Genomic DNA, 10248 nt, shown 5'->3' on the forward strand with positions numbered 1-10248 from the left:
GATAGGTAGGTTTAGGGGTAGGGTTAGTGTGAGGAGATAGAATATACAGTTTGTACAGTATAAAAACCATTAAGTCCATGGAGAGTACCCACAAAGATAGTAAACCGTGTGTGTGTGTGTGTGTGTGTGGCGTGGGCGCGATTGAACAGTAGACACATAAAAACATACTCCGTCATTATACAGGACGACATTCAAACTGCAAAGTGTTAACTTATATTTGTGTACAGTTGCAATAAAACACAAAATTGTACTTTTGTAAAATAATTTCAAGCAATCCACCCCCCGAAAGGCGCTAATTTTAAAATGAAACTAAAATGCTCATGGCTGCACGGGCATTCATAACGGTGCACGTCCACGGCGAGGAACGAGCAGAACAGAGTGAACGTTTTTCAGTTAATTCCTACTTCCATAGGAATTCATTTGAAACGCTCGCTCAACCAATATAAATGTCAGTGCGGAAGAACATATTTTACTTTAGTTTTTAAGTTAGCGATTAAAAAGCCCCCAGCGGTGTCACACGTCAGTTAACCGGTGGTAAAATATTCTCACCGTCACATACCTAGTATATTTATATATAGATATAATAGGCCTACCTGATTTTGAACACAAGAGGGCAGTATAGCACTATGTTTGACTTTATTTATGTATTGTTTAGACTAAACAACCATTCTGGCAGTTTTTAAACTTAAAATTCATTCTTAAATTGAAAAAAAAAAAGAATAAAATGTTTAGTTGTGATGTTTGTATACTTTTATATAGAAATAAATGGTATATAATTACATTTTTAGAAAATTTGAGGCTTTTAGTTTTTCCTTTTTGGACATTACTTTAATCCCTCGCCATAGCAAAACCGTTTGAGATATTTATAATCCGTTCACAATTTAGCATATTTAATGTATTTTCATCATGTTGAAAAAGTTTGGTGGGAATAAAATAAATAGTTTAAGAGGAGTGGCTAAAAATTCATAGGCTGATTTTGCAAAAAAATCCACATTCAGACCAAAATATCTGACTTCCTTTTGCTCTGAGCTAATGAATGTAAATTAGAAAGTTGTCCGGCTTGATGAGAACAATATAAAATTTTTTTTTTTTTACTGTATTTAAAACTAACCCCCCCACTTTTGTCAAAAGCATGTTGAAAGTGACACACTTCCTGCTGCCAGTTGGTGGCGCTATAACTTTGACTCACAATAGTCACATCCATCTGATCGGCCTCTTACCACGAACACACTGCTGAAGTTTCATCAAGATCAGTTGATGTATGCAGAAGTTATAACACTTCGTGTCTCTCTTTTCTCGCCATAAATTCGTTTCCTCACCACGGCCAAACCGTTCAAGATATCAAAAATCCGTCCGCAATTTAGCATCCTCAATGTCTTTACTTCATGCTGACTGAGTTTGGAGGTGATTGAATGAATTCTCTAGGAGGAGTACATCACATTCCACAGCAAGCGTTTTCCAAACAACCCATAATAGCTGACTTCCTGTTGGGCTGGCGTGAAACTTGTCAGAAGGAAAGTTGTTCGGCCCGACGAAATCTATATGTGTACCGAGTTTCATATTACTTCATGCAAGCGTGTTTGATATATGGACCAAGTTTTCAGACCCTGTTCAAGAGGGCGCTGTTGAGCCCCCCTGCCACGCCCGTTTCTGAAACTTTTCACATGTCTACTGGCTAATACGTGTTATGTGTCTGTCGAGTTTCATCCAATTTCAAGCATGTTAAGAGTCTCAAACGCATCCGAAAAGAATATTAAAACTTGATGCGTTGCCACGGCAACAGTATCTAAGATATCAATAATCCTTTCACAGGTCTACATCTGCCCTGTGTTTACATTATACACATAAAGTTTGAAGCAAATCGGGTAAAATTAAGAGGGTGACTTCAAAGCATTTTGAAAGTGACACACTTCCTGCTGCCAGTTGGTGGCGCTATAACTTTGACTCACAATAGTCACATCCATGTGATCGGCCTCTTACAACGAACACACTGCTGAAGTTTCATCAAGATCAGTTAATGTATGCAGAAGTTATAACACACTTCCTGTGTCCCATTATTCGCCATAAATTCGTTTCCTCGCCACGGCCAAACCGTTCGAGATATCAAAAATCCGTTCGCAAGAATTCATCCTCAATGTCTTGACTTTATTCTCACCGAGTTTGGTGGCGATCGGATGAAATCCCTAGGAGGAGTATTTCACATTCCATTGTATGCGTTTTCCAAACAACGTATAATAACCGACTTCCTGTTGGGCTTTTGTAAAACTTAGAGCACGAAAGTTGTTCGGCCCGATGAGATCTATATGTGTACTGAGTTTCATATTATTACATGCAAGCGTGTTTGATTTATGGACCAAGTTTTCGGACCCCATTCCAGGGGGCGCTGTCGAGCCCCCCTGCCACGCCCCAGTACCAGCTTCAGCCCGGCCCTGATGGCCGCAGGTTCTGACGTGTGTGCAAAATTTCAAGAGTTTTTGAGCATGTTAAGGGCCCCAAAAGTGGCAAAAAGGCAAAAAAAAAAAAAAATGAAAAAAAAAAAAAAAAAAAAAAAAAAATCCTTACGGAAACAATAGGGCAGGGGTCGGCAAGTAACTTTGGCCGAGGGCCAATATTTTTTTTTGCCAGTAGGTGGCGGGCCAGCTACACAGAGTAGGCCTATGGATACAAATTAAATACTCTTATATAGGCCTATAATCGCAGAATATGATGGGTCCGTCACTGTCCGTGGATCATTCGTTCAATCGTTTTTTCAAATTAAAACCAAAAATAAAAAGATGAAAAACTACTTGTTTTTCCATTATTTATTTCCTGAACTAAAATGAAAAAACAAATAACGACGGGTTTTCTGATTGTACTCAGATCAAAAATAGAAAAAAATTATTACTGGATTAGACTAATTTTAATTTTGATTTTTTATTTTGAATTTAACACCTTAAGCATATATCAAGGAAATAATTTAAAACAGATCAAGTACTATTGTGGTAACAGATTACAGCCATTTTAATAAAGGTGTGAATCATGCCTCATTCGCTTACAGTCCGACTTTGGAACTTTATTCCTTTTTTATTATTATTATTTATTCGGGACACACACATACACACCTAAGGTTTAAGGAGGTCTGTCAATATAAATATTACGCTATTTTAACATTGTAGGCCTACTGTCAGCAGAGAAAAAAATGCCAAAGAAAAAAATTATGAAATATAAATAACATAAATTAAATAGGACAAAAGCAGCCTATCACTCAAATTTCTAAGCAACCTAAACGAAAATCATATTGCCCTACTGACAAATGAAGTAGGCTATTTTCTGCCGAACTATTTCAAACATCCTTGCAAAAAAAGAATGTTGTTGGCTGACAATGGTTTCAGTACCAAACAGCTCCTCAGAGCTCGGTGTAGCCTACAGGTGGTCAGAATTAAGTGCGGATACGCTGTCAAAAGGTGTTGGAATGGGCTATTGTCAGTCAGACCGCCCGCTCCGTCCAAAGTACACCAGAGTTCTGACCGCTACAGTCTTTTGACGCGCGAATGGACACAAAGTGGTCAAGCGTAACTAGACGTGGCAGGCGCGAATTTGACGCGCTATTCGCGTCCGGTTTGAACGTACAGTTATACTTTAAAATGTAATCCCGCGCCGCATGATTCCCTATGTGTGTTTCACACAGTATGCGGCGGTGAAATCGCCGCGCGACTACGGCTTTTCTCAAGTATTGGAAGAGTTTTGTGCAGCATTTAGGACTTCCATAATAATCCGGCGGGCCAGAAAATATTGCTGGCGGGCCAGTTTTGGCCCGCGGGCCGCCAGTTGCCGTTCCCTGCAATAGGGCCTTCGCCCTTTCAGGGCTTGGGCCCTAATAATAAAAAAAAAAAAAATAATATATATATATATATATATATATATATATATATATATATATATATATATATATATTATATATATATATATATATATATATATTTATTTATTATTTTTTTTTTTTGGGTCCATTCTGTGCATGAGAAGTTGGCATATTTCCATGAGAAGAGTATCCCTTTTGACCGCTCAGCATGTCGTCAGATAAAGGGCCATACAGTGCACTCAGCACTCTGCCATGTTTTGCATGCTCATCTAAGAGACAAGACCTCATTCCATAGGCTCTGTTGGGACAGTTGGATGAATAGTGCTGCTTTAGATGAGGTATTTGTTTGCAGTAGCTTGCTCTTCCTCAGAGTTGAGCTTTAAGAAAGAACAGATCTGTCACCCTGGATCCTGCCTGAGATGCGTCAAGCTGCCTCAGGGCTTCAGCTAATTGGCTGCTGGATCTCTCCAGAGGGACTTGAAGTGGTAAGGCTGGAACCTGGAAGGAGTGCTTTTGAGTGTAAGAACAGTGCACACATGTAGCCTGACTCTTATTTATTATTCAAGGTGTCCTAAGGTTAATTCAAAATGATGTCGCTTGCGATTATGTAGTGAATAAATCAGAGCCATGAACACATAAACTTTGAAAAATGGACGTACTATATGTTGTACGTACACCATTAGTGTCCGGCAGGCTAATGGTTAATGTGGTTAAAGTGGTTATCATTATTTTCAGGCCATACATCTGTTTCTCTGTATCACAATGATTTATTGTGCTTTCTGAGAACACTTGCTCTCCCTTTGATAAATGTTGTATCTGTGTTCATGGCACCTTTCCAGGTTCTGCTAGATGCTTAACATCTGGAATAAGGTCCGTAAATCAGTTTCTGATAAGAAACCTGCTATAGTTGTTGCTAGTTGAAATATTTTAGATGTTTATGTTATGAAAGGACATTTAAACATCACCATGGTTACTTCTTAATTGTTTAATCTGATTTTAAGCATAATTGACAAGTCTTTTTGTTTGTATTTTTTTTTATTCTCAATGTGTTACCATTTTTGAGGGAAAAGCAGCTCCCTTATATGGTAATTTGTCATGAATTGGTAATATGAGCAGAAATATATGACAAACAAAACATTGATAACATTTATAGTTTAAAAAAAAATTGAATACTAAAAAAAAACTATATAATAATTGAATCTATGTATTTTAGCTTAATTGTTTTCTGACCCTAAAACAGTTATATGGCATGATAGGTCGGGTCATGACAGGACATACATTTTCTAAAGGACGCATAACATTAATCTCAAGAACTATAGCATTTTGATTATGGTTATAACACAATGAATAGAAAAATCAAACGTGAAGTGTGCCTCTCATTTCTAAACACTAATTTTAGCAGATGTGTGTCTAGAGTGAACAGGAAGTGGCTCAAATGGAAAATTAATTTGGTGTTTTTTGATGGAGAATTGATTTTTTTTGGAAGTGTATGTAATATATGTTTTTAAAGCACATTGGGTCACTCAAGCTCAGAATGAAATACCGCAGCATTAGCTTCTTTACGCATGCTGTCATTTTGATCGATGTTGGTAACTTAAGTTATATATATATATATATATATATACATACATATACATATATATATATATATATATATATATATATATATATATATATATATATATATATATATATATATATATATATATATAAATTCAGCTGTTTCAATTGTAACTATATTTCAGAATATTGCTTTCTTTACTCTATTTTTGTTAAAAAATTAGCCTTTGTTAGCATTAGAGACTTCTTTCAAAAACATTAAGAAATAAAAATCTTACCGACCACAATCTTTTGAATGGTAGCTGAGGTAATATAGTTCATTCTATATTAAACTAAACTTCATTCTATAGTTTAGTCATCTAGTTTGCAAGTTTTTGGTTTACATACCGACACAATCTATTAGAGCATGTTTATTACTTGATTATGAAGCTTCTTCATCTGTATTCATGGATTCTAGCAGTGATGTTCTGCCAATCTCAGTTAGCAGCTTGGCTCATTGCGGATCCCCACCGTAATGTCATTAGAGTAAGCTATGCCGTTTGCACTTCATTTCTTTCGATTTTTTTGCAGAGAAAAATTAAGTTTGCCATTCGTGTCATCTCTGTCTGCGGCATTAGTAAGCAGATGGAAATGGCGTCTATTATTATTGGTATTTAATTTTTAAAAGCAATATTTTATTTGCAGAACACTTGTGATCTACTTTCAGTTTTAAGTCAGATTTTATCCAGCTGCTTAGATCTGACTGCTCTGTGTTCGCCTTAGCTGTTGTGATATTAAATGAGCCAGAAGTCTTTGATAAAGAGCTAAGGTTTGAAGCAAAGCCAAAGGAGCGAAGATGTCGTCCCTTCCTCCACCCTGAGAGATGCTCACATTTCTTTAAGTAGAAGATTTAGTTTGCCAGATTTACTCTGCAGGTTGGCAAACAGACAGACTGCTTTATGTAGCATTGGCATTCTAAGAAATTAAATTGCCCATATAATTACCAGCAAAGCACTTTGTTGTTTGGGATGTGCTTTTGTGTGGTTAAAAATGCCAAATGTTTCATTAATTGAATGGGCTTGTTGGCTGCAGAACGCCTGTTGACATATGCTCAATGCAAAGAATTGTGGGAAAAGCTTATTTTGTTTATTTGCTGAAGTGACCCTTGAAGCCACTTATTCAGCACTGATGTCATCTTCACTCTGTTATTCTGTTGTGCTGTGATTGCTTTATATTGAATATTTGCATGCTTTGTTTCACTGCTTAACTGTCATCTATTATAGCCGCCACAAAATAGTATTGCAATATTTTACTTGAGCTATTTGATTTACCGAAACAGGTGTTTGAACGGGATCAAAAGAACTCGATGCTCTTTGAAATATTGTGCACCAATGAACCATTGACAATAAGACCCAAAACATATGCTATAAAGTTACAATTTTAAGAAAATGCACCATATTCATAACATAATTTATGCACTTTTTGAAGATTAAGATTTGAGATTAATTAGCATTTATTATTATTAATTAATTAGCATTAATTAGCATTTAATTGATGTAATTTGAGTGAAGGACTGTATAGCAGGGACAAATGTATGAAATTCATAAGAGGAACAGGTAGTTTGTGTGCTTTCATCTTCATGAAGTTATCAGAATGCAACAGAAGAACAACACTCCAAGTCTTTAGTCCTCTGAGAGAAATGTCAATTTACTTTGGAAAGCTTCCCAGGCAGAAAAGTCACAGTAGGTGAGGAGAAAGCTGGGTAAACCGGATGGCCTTTGAGAGTGACGGCCTGACTGAAAATGCACTATCTGGGAACTGTCACTAACTGACAGATAGCTTCTTTGCTGAGCTGAAGAGCCTACTTGTACTGAACGATGCATTAAGATGACACTTACATGAGAGCCAAAACTACTGGCAAGCTTTAGTGATGGACAGTCCATCATGATGTGTCCTCCCTGCATATTCACTTTCTCTGGCTCTCTACCCTTGTCTGAATCCTGTCTTAGACTCTCTTGCACCCCGCAGACTTATTGCCTGTCTCTCTTTGTTCAGGTTATGTGGAGTTTCAGATCCTTCGAAGTAGAGCTGAGAGAATACTGAAGTTGGGAGTTGGAATACCTGCTTTATCTGCTTTGTACATAACAACAAACTCACACAGGACTGCAAACACAAGGAGCATAAATAGGGAGCAAATCCCTATTTATGCTCCTGTGTTTGCAGTCCTGTATGAGTTTGTTGTTATGTCCTGCCCTGCTCTGCCCTGCCTTAACCTGTCCTACCCTGCCCTGTGTTTGGATCCAGAGTTTTCTCCCATATAGTTTTTATTTGTTTTATTTTCTATATAACAAAAAAAGCCAATTGTTCGGCATATTGAGTCCTCGCCTCATCCCTTACCCAAAACCCGATATTTCTATATTTATTTATTTCTGTAATTTTAGTACTTCAACTTCAACTTATTTACTTCAACATTCCATTTTTTTATCCTAATATTTATTATTCATTTCAGCTTTATTTCACATCAGAGGATTATATGTTTGTTTGGAGCATTTGACTGCACAGTGTAATGGAGAGTGACTTAAATCTTGTTCAGTTCTTCACAGAGAGCTATCGAACAGCATGGCTTGAATCTTTGCAGTTATTCATCATTGCAGTATTACGGTTGTTTATAACAAACTTTATCACATTTTATTGACTGATTGCGTGTTCTTCTGTTATGGAACTTCGAAGAAAACCTTTTGTTTGTATCTCAGAGAATCCGTGCTGGGCAGCGTGTGCTGGGCAGCGTGCTCTGAATGAATGTGCACCAATATGCTGAGTTATGTAGGGCATACCTAGAAGCATCAGGTGTATTGCTGCATCACGCAGATAAGAAAGTCATTTAGCTCTGCTGTGATGCGTAAGTGCAACACACTCTCTGCTGGATGCCTGGGATACCACACATATGACTTTCTGAATGGCCTCACTGGACATGAAAGATGATATACTTGATATCGTCCTGCTGTATGTCAAGGAAAGTTAGACAACCTTTTTTGTGAGTGATTTATTCATTACATGTAAGAAAATATATATTTTTTCAAGTTTTTTAACAATTGTCTATTGAATTTAGTATTTATCTATCTATCTATCTTTTCTCTCATCTTTATTTCTGTATTTTGTCCTCTTCTTTCTCTCTCACGTTTGTGTAGATTTGTTAGTGATAGTGTAGGCAAGAGAGACTCATGACACATTTTTTAAAAGAAAATGAAAGAATCCATTTTCAAATTTAAGCACAAGCAAGTCGAGACACTTCTAACGCATATGACGGAAATGTATTTATTATGTGTTGTAGGACAATTAGAGTTTTTATTTTTTTTAAGCATTTTGAGGCTGTGATTTATATGTATTCTCAAAAGTGCTTATTGGAAGCCATCCAGCCAGATCACAGCTCACCAGAGTGAGAAACTGCTTTCCAGTTTTGTGTGTAAAATACAGATGGTAATAAAATGAAAATAAAATGGTCAGATTAAAAACAAAATAAAATGGTCAGATTTGAGGGACAAATTTACAGTTTATGTCAAGTTTAGGCTTACAACACTCTCAGATAAAAGGTACAAAAGCTGTCACTGTGGCGGTACCTTTTCAAAAGGTACACCTTTGTACCTAAAAAGTGCATTTTAGTCCCTCAAAGGTACATATTGGTACCAAAATTGTACATATTAGTACCTAAATGGTACATATTAGAACCCTTTTGAAGGGTACTGTCCCAGTGACAGCTTTTGTACCTTTTTTCTGAGAGTGAACCAGGGTTAGGTGCATCTATTACATCAGTGTTATTCACCTATTTTTTCACTCTGATTTTTAGGGAAAATTATGGGTAGGGTTAGGTTTATGGGTAGGGATAGGGTTAGGACTATGTAGTTGGGCGGAATGTTGTTCCAGGACATGTCTTACTTGGCAAAATCAATGTGACCCAGGGAATGGATTGTGGGCGGTTCATGGGCGTATTAAAGTTATCTCTGTCTGTCTCTCTCTCTCTCACACACACACACACACACACACACACACACACACACACACACACACACACACACAACTTTTCCTTGCAGTTGCATGATCTGCCAGTAGGTGCCGGTGTTGCTCTGAACAGGCTTTGCAACTGACATCTCTTAAAAGGGTTTATTTACAAGCGTAAATACATTGATATATGAGACATATATTTGCGAGAAAGAGAAAGATTGAGCTCTCAGCCTCAGGAGATAGAGATTAACTCTGGTTGTACTTCACCCTGTGTCTGTAGGCCTGGTCCAACTGGCACTGGAGTATCATAGTACCAAGCATCCATTATTACTATAATAGATCTTCTCTACATGGCACAAAGATCGATGGGCACGGAATATGCCAAACAGTCACTTAGTCAGGTCTTTGATCCAGCACAGAGTTTCCTGGGAGGAGAGAGATCCAGTGTCTGCTGAGAAACTAAATTTGATGGTCTTCTGTTAAAGAATCTGTTTAGCCTCTTCTTAGCATTCTTACATCTGTCTGTCTGTCTGTCTGTTTAAAGGTGATGTTGGGTGACGTCACTTCTTGTTGTCGTTTAAAGTATTGTCAAACAAAATGGAGTCTTGCTAGACCCTCCCTCCTCCTCATCTGCGCACTAACCCCCCAAACCACACCCCAAATTTTTCTTGTCGGCTATTGGCTGGAACAGTTTGTTATGTTTTGTGATGCGGGTTAGCCCAGTTTGATTTTCTTGTCCTTTGTGGAGCCTGGGGTGTCTACAGAGACCGCGTTTTTTTACAGTGTGTTCAGGGGACAGGCAGCGGATAGTGAGATGTTTGCTGTATGTGACAAAAAATGTTTTGGCCTAAAAAACGCGTGACATCGCT

Source organism: Scardinius erythrophthalmus, assembly GCF_964197995.2.
Source record: "Scardinius erythrophthalmus genome assembly, chromosome: 15".
Taxonomy (NCBI): domain Eukaryota; kingdom Metazoa; phylum Chordata; class Actinopteri; order Cypriniformes; family Leuciscidae; genus Scardinius; species Scardinius erythrophthalmus.